Source organism: Chenopodium album, chromosome 1, assembly GCF_948465745.1.
Source record: "Chenopodium album chromosome 1, dcCheAlbu1.1, whole genome shotgun sequence".
NCBI classification, from domain to species: Eukaryota; Viridiplantae; Streptophyta; class Magnoliopsida; order Caryophyllales; family Amaranthaceae; genus Chenopodium; species Chenopodium album.
The window spans coordinates 39,415,100-39,429,885 of record NC_137834.1 but is presented as its reverse complement, the minus strand read 5'-3'; the positions used below and the strand labels follow the sequence as shown (position 1 = coordinate 39,429,885).

The 14,786-nt window shown below is 39.1% G+C and overlaps 1 long non-coding RNA gene across 1 annotated transcript; it reads right to left on the bottom strand.

Moving 5' to 3' along the window:
- Positions 1–6,896: 6,896 nt before the first annotated feature.
- LOC145582051 (uncharacterized) lies at positions 6,897–13,613 on the bottom strand. Its single transcript, XR_014099748.1, has 4 exons — positions 13,507–13,613; positions 13,308–13,350; positions 13,139–13,213; positions 6,897–7,257 (listed from the first exon to the last, which is right to left on the bottom strand). It is a non-coding gene; the product is annotated as an uncharacterized LOC145582051 (long non-coding RNA).
- Positions 13,614–14,786: the final 1,173 nt, after the last annotated feature.

The following is a 14,786-nucleotide window of genomic DNA, read 5'->3' as shown; positions in this document are numbered from 1 at the left end:
CAACCTAGGTAGAGAATGTAAATGCTCTTTCAACCTCTGGAATGCCGCCTCAGCATCCTCCCCCCATTCAAATCTGGTCTTCTTCCTGATTGCTTGGAAGAAGTAGAGGCACTTGTCGCCTGACTGACTGAGGAATCTTCCCAAGGCAGCCAGACAGCCGGTGAGCCTCTGCACTTCCTTGACAGAACGGGGTGACTTCATGTCTATCACCGCCTGTATCTTTTCAGGGTTAGCCTCTATCCCCCTTTGATCAATCAGGAATCCGAGAAACTTCCCAGACTCAACACCAAAGACGCATTTCTTAGGATTTAACATAACCTTGTGCCGCCTGAGGGTGGTGAATGTTTCTCGGAGATCAACAAGGTGATCCGTCTATAGCTTGGATTTGACTATCATGTCATCAATGTACGCCTCCTCATTCCTCCCAATCTGATTAATGAAGACCGTATTAATCATCCGTTAGAAAGTGGCAGGCGCATTTTTCAAGCTAAACGGCATCACAGTATAACAAAATAACCCCTGATCAGTGACGAAGGCCGTCTTCTCTTAATCTTTCTTCCACAGGGGTATCTGATGGAAGCCGGAGTAGGAATCCATAAAGCTTATTAAGGCGTGACCGGCTATAGAGTCGACCAGACTGTCGATCTTTGGAAGCGGGTAACTGTCCTTTGGACACGCCTTGTTGAGGTCTGTGTAATCAACACACATGCGCCAGGTCCCATTCGGTTTCTTAACAAGGACCACATTGGCCACCCAGTCGGGAAAATTACAAGGCCGGATGAACCTGGCGTCTAGCAGCTTTTTTACTTCGGCAGCTGCCGCCTAACTTCTTTCCTCACCGTGGTTTCTTTTCTTTTGCCGGATGGGCTTCTTTTTAGGATCCACGACGAGCTTGTGGACAGCAAGATCCGGGCTGACACCTGGCATCTCTTCCACTTCAAAGGCAAAAATGTCTTTGAATTCCTTCAACAGAAGGTGCAAGTCTACACCCAAAGTAGCATGAGCAACCGTCCCAACCTTTACGGTACGTTCCGGACGGCTGTCATCCAGAACGAGATCAATGCTATCACCAGCCGGTTGGGGACGGAGCTCATCTGACCATTCACCGGTCAGTGATTGCTAGTTTTTCTCCTTCTTCACCTCCACCAGCAGAGGTGCCTTTCTTTTCTTTCCGGCTGCTGGTGGGGCGGGTGCTGGGTCAGCATCCTTGACATTGTCAAGGTCTATTGGTTCCTGGCCGCCTGGGATTACAGTGTCTCTGACGGCTGAAAGATAGCACTCTCAAGCCGTCTTCTGATCCCCATTCAGGGAACCAACAGTGACATCATCCCTCTCATACTTGTTGAGCATGAGAGATGGGATGATTATTGCCTTGGCTACGTTGAGGGTTGGCCTGCCAAGGATAATGTTGTAGGCGGTCAACTCCTCAACGACCAAGAATCTGACGACAATGTGTCGTCCTTGGCCCTTCTCTCCCAGCCGGATGGGTAAGTCAATTCTTCCGGCTGGGTAGACCATCCCACCCCCAAAACCAACCAAGGGGTGGGTGACCGGATGCATGATGCTGACATTGTATTTCAGCTTTTGCAGGCACCGGAGGCTGATGATGTCTGATGAGCTGCCGGTGTCAATAAGGATCCGTCCAGCCAGCTGGTTGGCAACCTTACATTCAATGACAACCGGGTCATCATAAGGACGGCGGAAGCTGCCCCTATCCTTCTTAGTAATCAAGACGTCTGGGAAGGAGGTGCTTGCAGACGCCTGCTCATCATCATCCTTGTCCATCTTTCGAAGATGGCTCTTGGTGCCCCGGATGGTAGGGCCACCACAGGAGAACCCGCGTGCTATTGTGTAGACCGGCTCCTTGTCGGTATCCGAGCTACTAGTAGGCTGGGGGGTAGTCTTGGAGGACTGACCCTTGCTTCTCTTTTTTTCCCCGGTTGGGGACTTAAAAATGTAGGACTTCAACAGCCCTTTGTCAGCCAGACGGTCCAACGCCCGCTAAAGACTGAAGCAGTCGTTGGTATCATGGCCGACCTCCTCTTGGAGCTGACAGAATTTATTTTTGTTCCGTGACTACACAGAGCTCTTCATAGGATTCGGCTTCTCAATGGACAGCCGGTCCTTTACCTCCATGAGGATGAATTTGCAGTCTTTGTTAAACTCGTACTTGGGGATGTACGGTTTAAACTCTTTCTTTTTCTTCTGGGACGGCTGGTCAGAGTCAGTAACCGCCCAGACTTCTTTTCTTTTCTTGCTCTCTTCTTTGTTTTTGACCGGCTGTCTTTCTGTTTGTCGGACTTCTTAGAGTCCGACTGGTTACCAGGCGAGCAGAGGTCGGTAGCTTAGATGTAGCTTTCCGCCTCCCTCAGGGCCGCCTGTAAGGTGAAAGCCCCTTTTCTGACTAGGTCGAACTTAAAAGTCGACCCGTCTCTCAGACCCTTGAAGAAGTCTGTAAAAACTACCTCGTCAGACAGTCCTTGAATCTGAATTCTGATCAGATTGAACCGCCTGACATAGGAGCGCAGCCCTTCTCTCTCTCCCTGCTTAACAGTGCTCAAATCAAGGCTTGTTTTCTTAGCAGGGATGTTCATTGAGAAGTTGGAAGCAAACAGGAAGGCGAGCTTCCTGAAGCTATCGATGGATCCGGCCGGCAAGTTGCCAAACCATTGTTGGGCAATGCCCTTCAATGTAGCCGGGAAGCACCGACACCAAGTGGCATCATCCAACCCCTGCAGATACATGAGGTTGGTGTAAGCCATAAGGTGGTCTTCCGGGTTGGTGGTACCATCATAGGTACCAACTAACACATTCTTAACCTTGGCCGGTTGGGCCGCCTTGGTTATCTCCCGGGTGAACGCAGAAGGCTGTTCACTCAGGCGCAGCAGACGAAGCTGCCAGTCCAATGGCTGGACATTTGGATATGCCGCCTGACCTCCAAAGAGGGTCGGCTGCATGAAATGAGGGGGATATTGGCCGTAGACCTGAGTAGGCACATACGGTACAGCTCCAATCATATGAGGGCCAGAATGGACGGTATTACCGCCTGTCTGACTCTCATGCAAGGAAGATGCATTCCCGGCAGAGGTATTGTTAAAGCTGTCAGGAAAGTTCGACGTAGAAGCCGACTCAGACAGCTGCTGATTTCTCTTCCAGTTGATTATCTCCCGGGCATCAAGAGATGACTTCTTACTTCTCACCGGCTGTTGAGTCCAGCGGGAGTTATTGTTATTCCCCTTGGGAAGAAGAATTTTGGACCAATCAATGGTCCCGGCTGCCTTCTCCTTTGGATGAGGAGTGGGCTGCCGATCTTTGACTGACTTCCCCTTTTCCAGAGGAGTCTTCTTGGCCGACTGACCTCTACTTGGGCCAGCCCCGCTCTGGGTGATCAGCTCTTTAATTTCACCCTTGAAACTTGTCATGAATCTCATGAGCTCGTCTCGGGTGACAGGCGCTGATCCAGTTGCCGTTTGGGTTTCCCCTTCCGGCTGCCCAGGGGGTCTACTTGCACCCGCCTGGGACGCACCCCGCTCCAGAGTCTCTCTGGGCCGGATGCGCTTGATTCTGAGAGAGCCGTCTTCGGCTGTAAAGGTTTCGACCTGAGGATCTTCATCCTCCTTGTCTGTACAGACCTCTGGGTCTTCGCCCAGATGGTTAGGAGGTGGTACAGACTCTTGAACCATCTTCGAGGTACTCTCCCCACAAACGGCGCCAAATGTTTTGGGTGTTTTTGTCCCTCGGGAGAGTTACAACACGAAGTCTGATCCGGCTGAGCTGTACCTGCAAAATAACGGAGACTCCGGGTGGTTGGAGCTCCGCCTCCGACGGTCAAGTTAGTAACTTGAAATGGAATAAAGAGAACGGAAATTTAGGTGGGTATCTGCTCGGATTCCAAGCTCAGGTGCTTCTCTGATGTGAGAGAATGCAAGTGTAATAAATGGAAAAACGTGTCCTTAAAATGAGGGACATCTCCCTATTTATAGGGTCTTTGGGATTTGTGCCCCTAATTAGGTCACTGAACCCTAATCATTGGTGGGTCGCGCCGTTTTGCGGCTTTCTCGGGATTTGGGCCTGAAGGCCGCCTTTTTCCCTTAATTTCTGGAGTGACACGTGTCAAGCAAGGATTGGTCCACTTTGGGCCATCCTGAGGCTGACACGTGTCATCCTCTGATTGGACCACGTGGCGGGGTAAAATTACCCTAAACAGTTTTTGGGAGACACAAATGGGTGTCTACAAAAGCCCCCACTTTGATTGAGTTTGGAGAAACGCAAGTTTCGAAAACAAAAGTCAAAGTATCAATAGGGACGGAGAATGATTCAGAACGTTCTGCGATCCTAAATCATTCTTGTAACGCCGATACCTGCAAACTAGCGTTAGTTACAATATATAAGACAGTTAAGAAACGCGTATCTTGCATCGTCGAAAACACGTCTCTAGAGGTAACCGATTTGTTGCTGCATTTGCTGTTGTGACAACTTTCCACAATCTAGGGAACGCCATTCTGCTGTTTTGTTGTTCACTCACCTCTGAACAATAGAGTTTTTTTGGATATATTCACACGTCTCTGAACAAAGAGCTTCTTTTAATGATATGCCCACGCGTCTTTGGAGCAAAAGAGCTTGAAAGAAATGTCCACCATCTCTGAACAAAAGAGCTTGAAAGAAATGTCCACTCGTCTCTAAACAAAAGAGCTTGATGATATGAATGTTTGTTGTGATAATATTTCGAAGAAAACTTCTGAAGACCAACGCTTGTCGATCTTTAAAGCTCACTTGAATTGTGCTCCCGTTATGCCAGTACGTCGGCGCTTTTGCTGCTTTTGAACCATTATGTCGGTGCCTCTGCTGTTTATGAACCAGTATGTCGGTGTCTCTGCTGTTTATGAACCAGTAAGTCGGTGTCTTGCAATGAGCCAATGCTTAGGCGCTTTAAGCTAAGTGAGACAATCTTTCATTAGGTCGATCACTTATTGCAATTGTAATCAAGCCGACTACTTAATCATGTCAAATTGCTTATAGGGGCTAACTGGCGTACCAAGGAACCTGAAATTGCTGAAAGAGGTTGAATAACTACTCTGAATGGTTGAGCGTTCTGTCGCCGCTGCAATGCCTCTGGCGCCGCGATTTGGCTCTGTCTCCAGACGCTGGGATCTAGCGCCAGGCGCTGAAATCTGTAGCCAGACGCTAGATGTTGTCGTCTGGTGCTGGAGTCGGGTCTTCCCTATTCTGCTCTTGCTGCCGCAGGGATGCACTTGTATTTATCTTTGACTATAGGACTTTGCTAATCTCTTTAAATATTTTAGGGTTGACCTAAGGTTTAATGTCGCTTGACTCATTGACTTGACACAACTCAAGGAATAAACTTGACTCGCTATGATTGACTCGAGGTTGACTCGACTCGAAGTGAAATGACACGTGTGACTCATGACCCGTGTGTGCATTGTATTGTGATCGTGCGACTCGAAAATGCAAAAAAGCAAAAAATTTCCGTCATTTTTGTGGAGGGTACCGACTTTCTCTCGAAAAAGAAAGAAGCGAAGTTTTTTGAAGATGCATTTTGAATGAGCTTAGTGAAATGTTGTCTCTCACAGGACAAGGATTGTAACATCTTAGACTATCCTAGTTGACTCGATAATGAAAGTATTTAGGTAACTTAGGCGCGGAGGCTAAGCACTTCATGCTTCGATGCAATGATGATTATGATTGATGAGTGATTTTGACATGACAAGGCATGCTTCAGCGTTATGTTAAGATTTCATGACAATGGGTTCCTAAGAGAAGTATATTTGGTCATGTATCTGTGCGGTGTGTGAAAGTGATACTAAAGTTAGGCCGCAAGGGCTTAGTGTGTGGAAAGATATTATTTTTAGAAGAGTCAAATAATGGTGACTCTTAGGCTGGGTACGCTAATAATGTAAGGATCAAGCCCCTTAAGTCTAGCTCTAAATGAATAGGGATGAGCACAGGGGATCCCTTGATATTATCATGGTGTGAGTGTGTGAATGTGAATATGAAAGCATTTTTATTACAACCGCACCTCGATGTGAGGTTGCCTACGTATCCGTTAGGAATCAGGCCGAACATAGCTCTAGCCAAACCTCACACAAGTGTGTGTATACCTCAAAAAGGTCTTCTTAAGGGTTGGAACGTGGTTAGGCTAAAGGTTGAAGAAGGGGATAAAAGGATCAAGACCCTCGATAAGCCCCCAAGGTGTGCAACCTTGCTTTTGAATCTTTATATTTTTATGCATGAGGCTTTTGACTCTTTTTTAGCTCTCTTTTATCTTTTGCTTTAGCATTTATTTTTATTTTTATAAGTGTGGGAAATCCCGATCATGCGGTCTATCATTCACTTGGCATTCATGTTTCTCGGGCACGGTACCGAGCACTCGATAAGAAACTCTATCTGAGACGTGTTCATATCAAAGACATTGGAACACTTGCCCTTTTGTACACTTTTATTTCACTACAAGAAATTTGATTTTTGGCAACGAGAAAAATTGTAGCTAAAAATATTTTTGGAAACAAAATTGGGTTGTTATGGCAGATGTCATTACTAAAGATATCTGCAACGACTTTTTTTTGTTGCGAGAAATGGAATATTGGCAATAACAAATTTGTTTCCAAATATATGTTGTTGCCATATCTAAATGTCAGAATAATGTAGAAACTTATTATTAGCAACAATAAAAATTGTTATGAAAAATATATATTTAGCAACGAAAGTTTTCGTGGCGAAAAACAAATTTTCGCAACAAGCGTTTTTGATACCAAAAACACTTTTTGGAGTAGTGAACTGTTTAACAGTCATTTATTTACACAATATTCCTGCTCGCACTTATATAGTTGTGCATGGTAAAACAAAACTTGTATTTTTTTTCTTGAATTGTAAAAATATAAAACAAAATATTTAACTACACATAATTAGTACCAAAATAATTGACATACATATACAAATTTGAAAGTATTGTCCTTACAATACCCATCAACTTTAATAATAATGACAATAATCCATATCTACATTGTCCAAAATATATGTAGATGCTAAAAAGTGATGAGTGAAAGTTTGTGACAAAAAAGTTAGAAGGTGTTGTACTCAAATTTGTCTTCAACAAATTCTCCTCACTGCATGTCCAAAATATATGTAGATGGCAAAAGTGATGGGTAGAGTTTTTGACCAAAAAGTTAGAAGGTGCTCAACAAGTTCTCTTTTTACTTGACTTTTCATTCACAATTATAATCTTCATGACATCCATTACTGAAAACAGATTAAAAAGAATTAGTGAACAAAAATGAACAAATAAACCTAAGAAATATATTCCATTACACATAAATAGCCATAATAGTTAACCATTCTAGTTATTAATGAAAAAAATACATAACTTAGGCGACCAATTACCTATGCATGCATCACCATAGTTAACCATTTAACACAATGATGTTTGGAGAAATTATATAAGCTTTTTTCCTATAACTTAATTAAAAGCATATTATACATATTTTTTTAAAGCTAGAAGTGTATAATAAGTAGTTTTTATTGACAATTTATTTAAAATTATATCAATAGTTTAACAATAAGTCATCGTATGTACCTGGTCAAGTTATTTATCATCTGCATAAATCGCTTCTCCATGTCTGCCACAATGCGTTTTTGCTCTTCTTTATATTCATCCATGTCCTTCTTATTCTCCTCCAACTCACTTTGTAGATGAGTTATCTGTTCTTGTTGTTTGCGCATAATTTGTTGTTCTTCTTCTTGTAATCTCGCTTTGGCTGAACCTCCATATCCATTGCCTTTGCCTCGAGTGTACCCAGATTTGGGGCCAAGTACATGAATCAACATTTTTTCTTGTGTTTGAGGACGTGGTTGGTCTCCTTCAGGTTCTTTGTCTTTGTCTTGCACAAGCTGATGGAGTTGTGCCTACAAATATAATAGTTGCAATAATCACAAAATTAAATATTATCGTATTTCACCAATACTTAGGCAAGAAAACAAACATATCAAAGATAAATAAGCATCCATTTTTATTTTGTTAGATTAGTAGGTTAAAACATAAACTATGATCAGTTTGGTGTCATGGTAGGCATCAAATTTCTTTTCATCGCTATAAAGTTTTTAATTTATTTTTCAAACAATATGTATGACAATAACATTGTATACTTTTGGCAGCCTATGCCCCTATAGTTTGCAAAAGAAAATACTCACATGTACTTCTTTAGAGCGATTATCATTAACCCATTGCAATATTCCTCCTTCATTTGTTGTTGTGTGTTGAGCGAGCCATACTACATCCGCAGTAGGTAGCACTCCATCGTTCTTTTCAGTCTATGATCATCATTATTTAGTATTAGATTAAATTCTATAAAAAAAATTGACACTACACTAGTCACAAGTATCAACCTTACCAATATATATTCTGTTTAAGGGAACGATAAGTTTCCGGTAGAGTGTTTAATCTATTTGTCAGATCTTCGATTCTTGCTATTTTGGATGCTTCTTTTCTAAATTTTAATATTAAAGAGATTAATTAAAAAAAAAACTAACATGCTTTCCAAGTTTCTATGAGAATTAAAACTTAGAAGTATATAAGAATATAACTTAAACACATCATAATAAAAAGTCTCACAACACGCTTTCCAACTTTCTATCGGAAAATCAGAAGGAGGATTTTGTAAGCGTTCCTCATGTGTACTTCCACATTCTTTGTAATAAGCATGTAAGCGTGCCTTCCAAAATCGATACAGTCGTTACATTGCATCAGCTACAAAAGCTTGCAGTCGAGGTAGTTGTGTGTTGGATTCTTTAATGTTGAATTTATTCTGTTATTTTTATATTTTATAGCAAACGTTATAACAACACACTTTATTCAAAACAAAGTATATTTATTATATAATTTACAACATTAAACTAGAAGAATTTTACCTTAACTTGCAACCACATTGAAGAACCATGTTTAGCAAAAATAGTAGGCCAATTTCCTGCATCCATAATGGTTGTAGTTCTAACAACATAGCCACAAAAGTTCACCAATGGTCGGGCATTTTCTCCAACAGCTTGAAGAACGAATGGAGGTATTTCAATATCTAGCTTGCACTGACCACCATTAGTCTTTTTTTCAAGAGATAAGTTTCTATACTTGCCTCTTTGACCTCTTTTCCGTTTAGCACTCGTAGTAGAGGCTGCAATTACAACATACCATAAATCAAATGTAAGCTACAAAATCTAGATAATTAAAAATTTACAGTACTTATAATGATTTGAATTACTTACCTTGGCTGCTATTAGGATCATTATGTTGGCCTTCGTAAATCACTTGTCTATTTTCATGCATATACTTAGTTCTGAACTTTGTGGGGGGATTTTCTGTTTCCTTATATCCTTCTTTTAGAATAGGATCTTCTGCCTCATGAGCACTTAATACCACATTAAGTCTGCTAGCAAAAGATATCTCACAGGACCAGCAATTTTTGCTTCTGCCACCAAGTGAGTGACTAAGTGTAGCATGACGGAAAAGAAGGATGGTGGAAAAATCATTTCCAATTTGCACATTGTATAAGGGATTTTCTTTTCAAGCCTATCAAGATCCTTCATGGTCAAAGTCTTAGAGCACAAGTTCTTAAAAAACGAGCTTAATTCAATAAGCGGCTCACAAACATTCTTTGGAAGGATTCCCCGAATGGCAATCAGAAGTAATTGTTCCGTGAATATGTGGTCATGGATTTTCATGCATGAAATTTTTTGTCCATTATCCTTTACACATCGAGAGATATTTGAACAATATCCATCTGGTGTCTTCAAATTTTTCATCACCTCACAAAATTCAGATTTCTGATTTTCTCTCATTGTATAGCATGCAACAGGTATGCTCACTTTATCTTCATCAACTATGGGATGGAGGTCCTGCCTTATATCCATTTTTACCAAATCCAATCGAGCCTTAATAGTATCTTTAGTCTTATCCTTTATATTCATCAATGTTCCTAAAATGTTCTCAGAAATGTTCTTTTCTATGTGCATGACGTCTAAATTATGACGTAATTTTAATTTTCTCTAATAAGGTAACTGAAAAAATATGCTCTGTTTTCTCCATCCGTACAAGCTATTTGTCTCATCCCATTTCCTCTTTGTACCAACCTTGCCAAAGGGAACTTGAGTAAATTGACTACACTGCATCAATACATCATCACCAGACAATGGGACACGGACATGTCCTTTTTCCACGGTTTTATCAAAGGCTTCTTGTAGTTTTCTCCACTTATGATTAAGTGGCAACCCACGTCTATTTCTCATATAAGATGTCCTATTATTAATCGGACGTGATGAATGGTCTTTATGACAAGAAGGACAAGCAAACACTCCTTTGGTACACCAACCAGACAAATCAGCATATGCTGGAAAATCACTAATAGTCCACAAAAGACTTGCACGCATTGAGAAATTCTATTTAGTGAATGCATCATAAGTTTCTGAACCAACCTCCCACAATTCTTTCAACTCTTCGATCAAAGGCTGAAGGTAGACATCCAAATCCAATTCAGGAGATTTGGAACCATCAATAAGTAAGGAAAGCATGATATATGGAGGCTTCATGCACATCCATGGAGGCAGATTATATGGAACCAGAACAATTGGCCAAATACTATGACTAGATCCTCCAAAATTGTTGAAAGGTTGGAAGCCATCAGCAGCTAAACCAAGCCTTACATTTCTAGGATTAGTTGCAAATGACTTGAATTCGTTGTCAAATGACTTCAAGCTGGTGAATCTGCCGGATGTCTCATTACCTCGTCATTCACTCTTTCATCTTTGTGCCAACGCATGTCTTTTGCGGTCTTGGATGACATAAACAATCGTTGTAATCTAGGTTTTATGGGGAAATAGCGTAACACCTTATGAGGTATATTTTTCCCCTCCGTCTTCCACCTAGATGTTCCGCATGTTGGACACTCTTTCACATCAGCATATTCTCTCCAATAGATTATACAATCATTTGGACAAGCATCAATTTTTATATAATCAAGACCCAAGTCACTAATAATCTTGCGACATGCGTCATATGAATCAGGTAGGTTGCAGCCCAGTGTCTCATTTTGAAATTTCAACAGCTGAGTAAAAGAGGTATCAGTCCAATGATTCAAGCACTTCAGATGTAACAATTTCATAATGTAGACTAACTTTGAGATTTTTGAACCACCAATGACCAACGGTTCTTTGTAGTCATCTAATAAGCGATAAAATCTGGCTGCTTCTTTTGTAGGCTTAGAAGACTCTGCTTCCTGAATATTAGTATCCTCATCTCTGTGATCATTTACAAGTAATCCCATTCCAACTACCCCACATCCTACTTGTAGCATATCTATCATATCTTCATCATCAGCAAAAGAAGCCTCACTCTCATCAGATAATTCACTCTGTTTTTCACCATGTTTATCCCATAATGTGTAGCTTTGTAAGAAGCCATTTTTTAACAAATCAAATCGAATCTCACTTCTTGTTTTATAATTCACAATAGCACATTTGCAACAGGGGCACTTAATAGTTGCATCCCCACCACCACCCTCATATGCCCTTGAATTGTTAAATGCAAAATCTAGAAAAAAGTCTATCCCTTTTAGATATTCAGTGGCACCTCGGTCTTTTATTTTTATCCATTCCTTATCCATAGGGATATCTTAACAGATAAAAAACCTAATAATTCAAAAACTTATCTTGAGTTGACAAAAAAAGTAGTAATAAGACTATATCTAGAGTCAATTAACCAAAACCTTACCAAAATATTCACAAGTACTTCGCTAAATTCATATATCTTTAAAGAGCAGCAAAAAAATAAAAAAAATAAAAAAATAAAAAGATAAAAAAATTTGAATTGTTTTAAAGAGAGCTAACAAATACAATTGAAATATAAAGGTGTTATGCAAACGTGACACATACTAGTCTAGTGGTCTCTACACCCATACACTATTTTATTAAGTTAAGATAGCTGATAGAAATCATAGCTTGTACAATTTTGGCGAACAAACAACCAATGCAATCATTTTATAAATCATCTAACACACAAAATTGAGAATTAAAGTAGAGTGTACTATAATGTTTAGTTTGAATACGGGATATAGTAATAACTTACAATTTTAAGCATGTACATGATGATATTATATTAACTTGTTAGAATGAATGACTTATACAAACTAAAACCATTTCTATATAATTACCCTGCTCAATAGAAATATACTAGAAGCTACTACACCTTATTCCTAAAATCTTCTTAGTTATAGAGGACTTGATAAAATGAGTGGACTAAGTACGAGAAGTCGAACATTATTAAAGTTGTAGACATCTAATACATGCTTTGCACTTAAATATCAAAATTAACAAAATTTGCATTTAGGTAGATCAACAATGACAGAGTCACAGAGCTAACCAAACCCCCACTTTCTTAATGCCCAACCACATCCCCTTAAACACCCTCACAGAGTAAATGACTACCAACATTATAAGAAACAAAGAAATAACTAGCAATATGTCTTCCCTTTAAAAATCCACAATTTGATTGTTACATCATATCATCAAATAAACATGATAGACTCTTAAAAATTCACTAATAATCATACATAGCACTTTTTAATGCAAAGAATAATTACATGATCAATACAATTCCAAATCAAGAAATAACAAAGTTAAAGAAACAAAACCCAGAACTATACAAATATAAAAATAGAAAATTTTATAAATGGGTGAATTTAGAAAAATAGAGTAGACTTTCATCAAATTTTCATTAACCCATGACTATATCCAAGACACTATTACTCAAGCTATAAAAAATCCTATCAAAGAATGTAGCAGGAACAGAAACAATTGTCAATCCCAATTTAGATTTTTATAGAAAACAAAGCCCAGTAGCTTTGTATGCTTTGAGCATATATAGTAGATGTTGAAGAACAGGATGCAAAAATAAAACAAGCTTCAACTAAAAACTAAATTGAGTTAAGCCCCACCAAATTAATAATGGATTTTTAACCTTCATACTTTCATTATTATAGTTAATATTTCAATAATTCCAAGTTTAAAATTGACATGCATGAACCCATGGCTATAATTTGTACATCATCAATTGAAAAGCTAAAGAAATTTAATTACATACCTAAAATACAAATGCTCAATAATGCCAAAATCTAGCTTCCACTAGCTTCTCAAGCCCAATTATGCATTCATCAACCTGAATTTATTCACCCAATTGTACGAATTACAAAATAATTTTGAAATTGAAAAAAAAAAAAGGAAAACCTAGAAATTATCTTTTCTCAACATACCCATAAATATAACTTTGAACGGAGATTATAAGCGGCGGCAAGGCTGAAATTTCATAGTAAAGACGAGGAGGTAAGTATCAAACGAAGTAATTATAAAGAAGTGATGGGTTTTTGCTTAAGCCGATTACGAAGTGAAGGAATTACGGTAATTAAGCTGATTTGTAGACTTAAATCAACAACAAAAAATCAAAAAACTTACTTTTGATACGCCGGAAAATTGTAAAAGCTGGTTGAAATTCTCAGAGATGAAATGGCGGGTACGAAGGAGGTCACTATTTGCAGAGAGGTTTGAGTTGAGAAGTGAGAAATGATGAGTGAGAAATAAAACAAACCCTATCAAAAAAAATTTGTTTAATTTGATTTTTTTTACTATAATAAAATTTGTTTAGGCAATGACATGTGTTGTAGATAAAATATTTTTTTTAACATAACGAAAATGTTTTCGAAGCTATAAAAATTTTATTTACCACAACAAGTTATTTTTGTAGCTGTAAATTTAACGATTTTCCGCAACAAAACTTTTTGTAGCCAAAAACGAAAGTTTTATTTCATGGATCCCGCTCAATGAAAAGTGGGGCGGGAAAGTGAAATCAAACTTTTAGCTACAATGTTTCGTCACGACTCAAGTCTGTTGTTACTAAAGATTTTTTTTAGCAACAAATATATTTTTTTGTAGCCAAAACTTGTAGCCAAAAATCAAATTTCTTGTAGTGTTTATTATTATTTTTTATTGCTTATTTATTTATTTTGATCTTTTGAAATCACTCAAGTTTTTTTAAAAAACTGCATAAGTTGCACACTGCCCCATCCCAATGTTAGGTAGATATGGGTTGAAAAATGAAAGGTCTATCGTTAGACGAGGCTCAAAGTGGTTTATGAAAAAAGGATTGTAAATTAGAAGGGTGAAAGGCAATATGATGTGGCTACAAGGGGTGCCTTAAATCATTGGTATACCTTGTGCTTAGTTGGACATGGATTTTTTATTTTTTTTAATGCAATGCAATGCGATGATCATATGTGAGGAAATAAATGTTCATTTTATTAAAGGAAAAGAAATAATGATCCAATAAAATTAATCTAAGGGGAGAAAGGTGCCTATGCTAGACTTATTGGGGAAAGGAAAAAAATAAATAAATAAAATCGAAAAAATATCATGAAATCTTGTCGTTGAAGCTTGCCTCTTGTCCCTTAGCTTATCATCACTTGGTTTTCTTGCCGACTGGAGGTATTGGAAGCCCGTTATTGTCGATTAAATATTGGATTGCTTCCTTTAGCTTCCAACAGCTCTCAGTAGTATGACCCCTACCTTGATGGTACTTGCAGCGTACATTTGGGTTCTAACTAAGAAATCTCTTCTCAATTGGGGGATCTTGAATGGGTCTAATAGGAGTAATGAGTTTCTTTGCATGGATTCGATCGAAAGTATCATCGTAGCTAATTCCAATAGGGGTGAAATCCTTTCTTAGTTGCTTTCTAAAT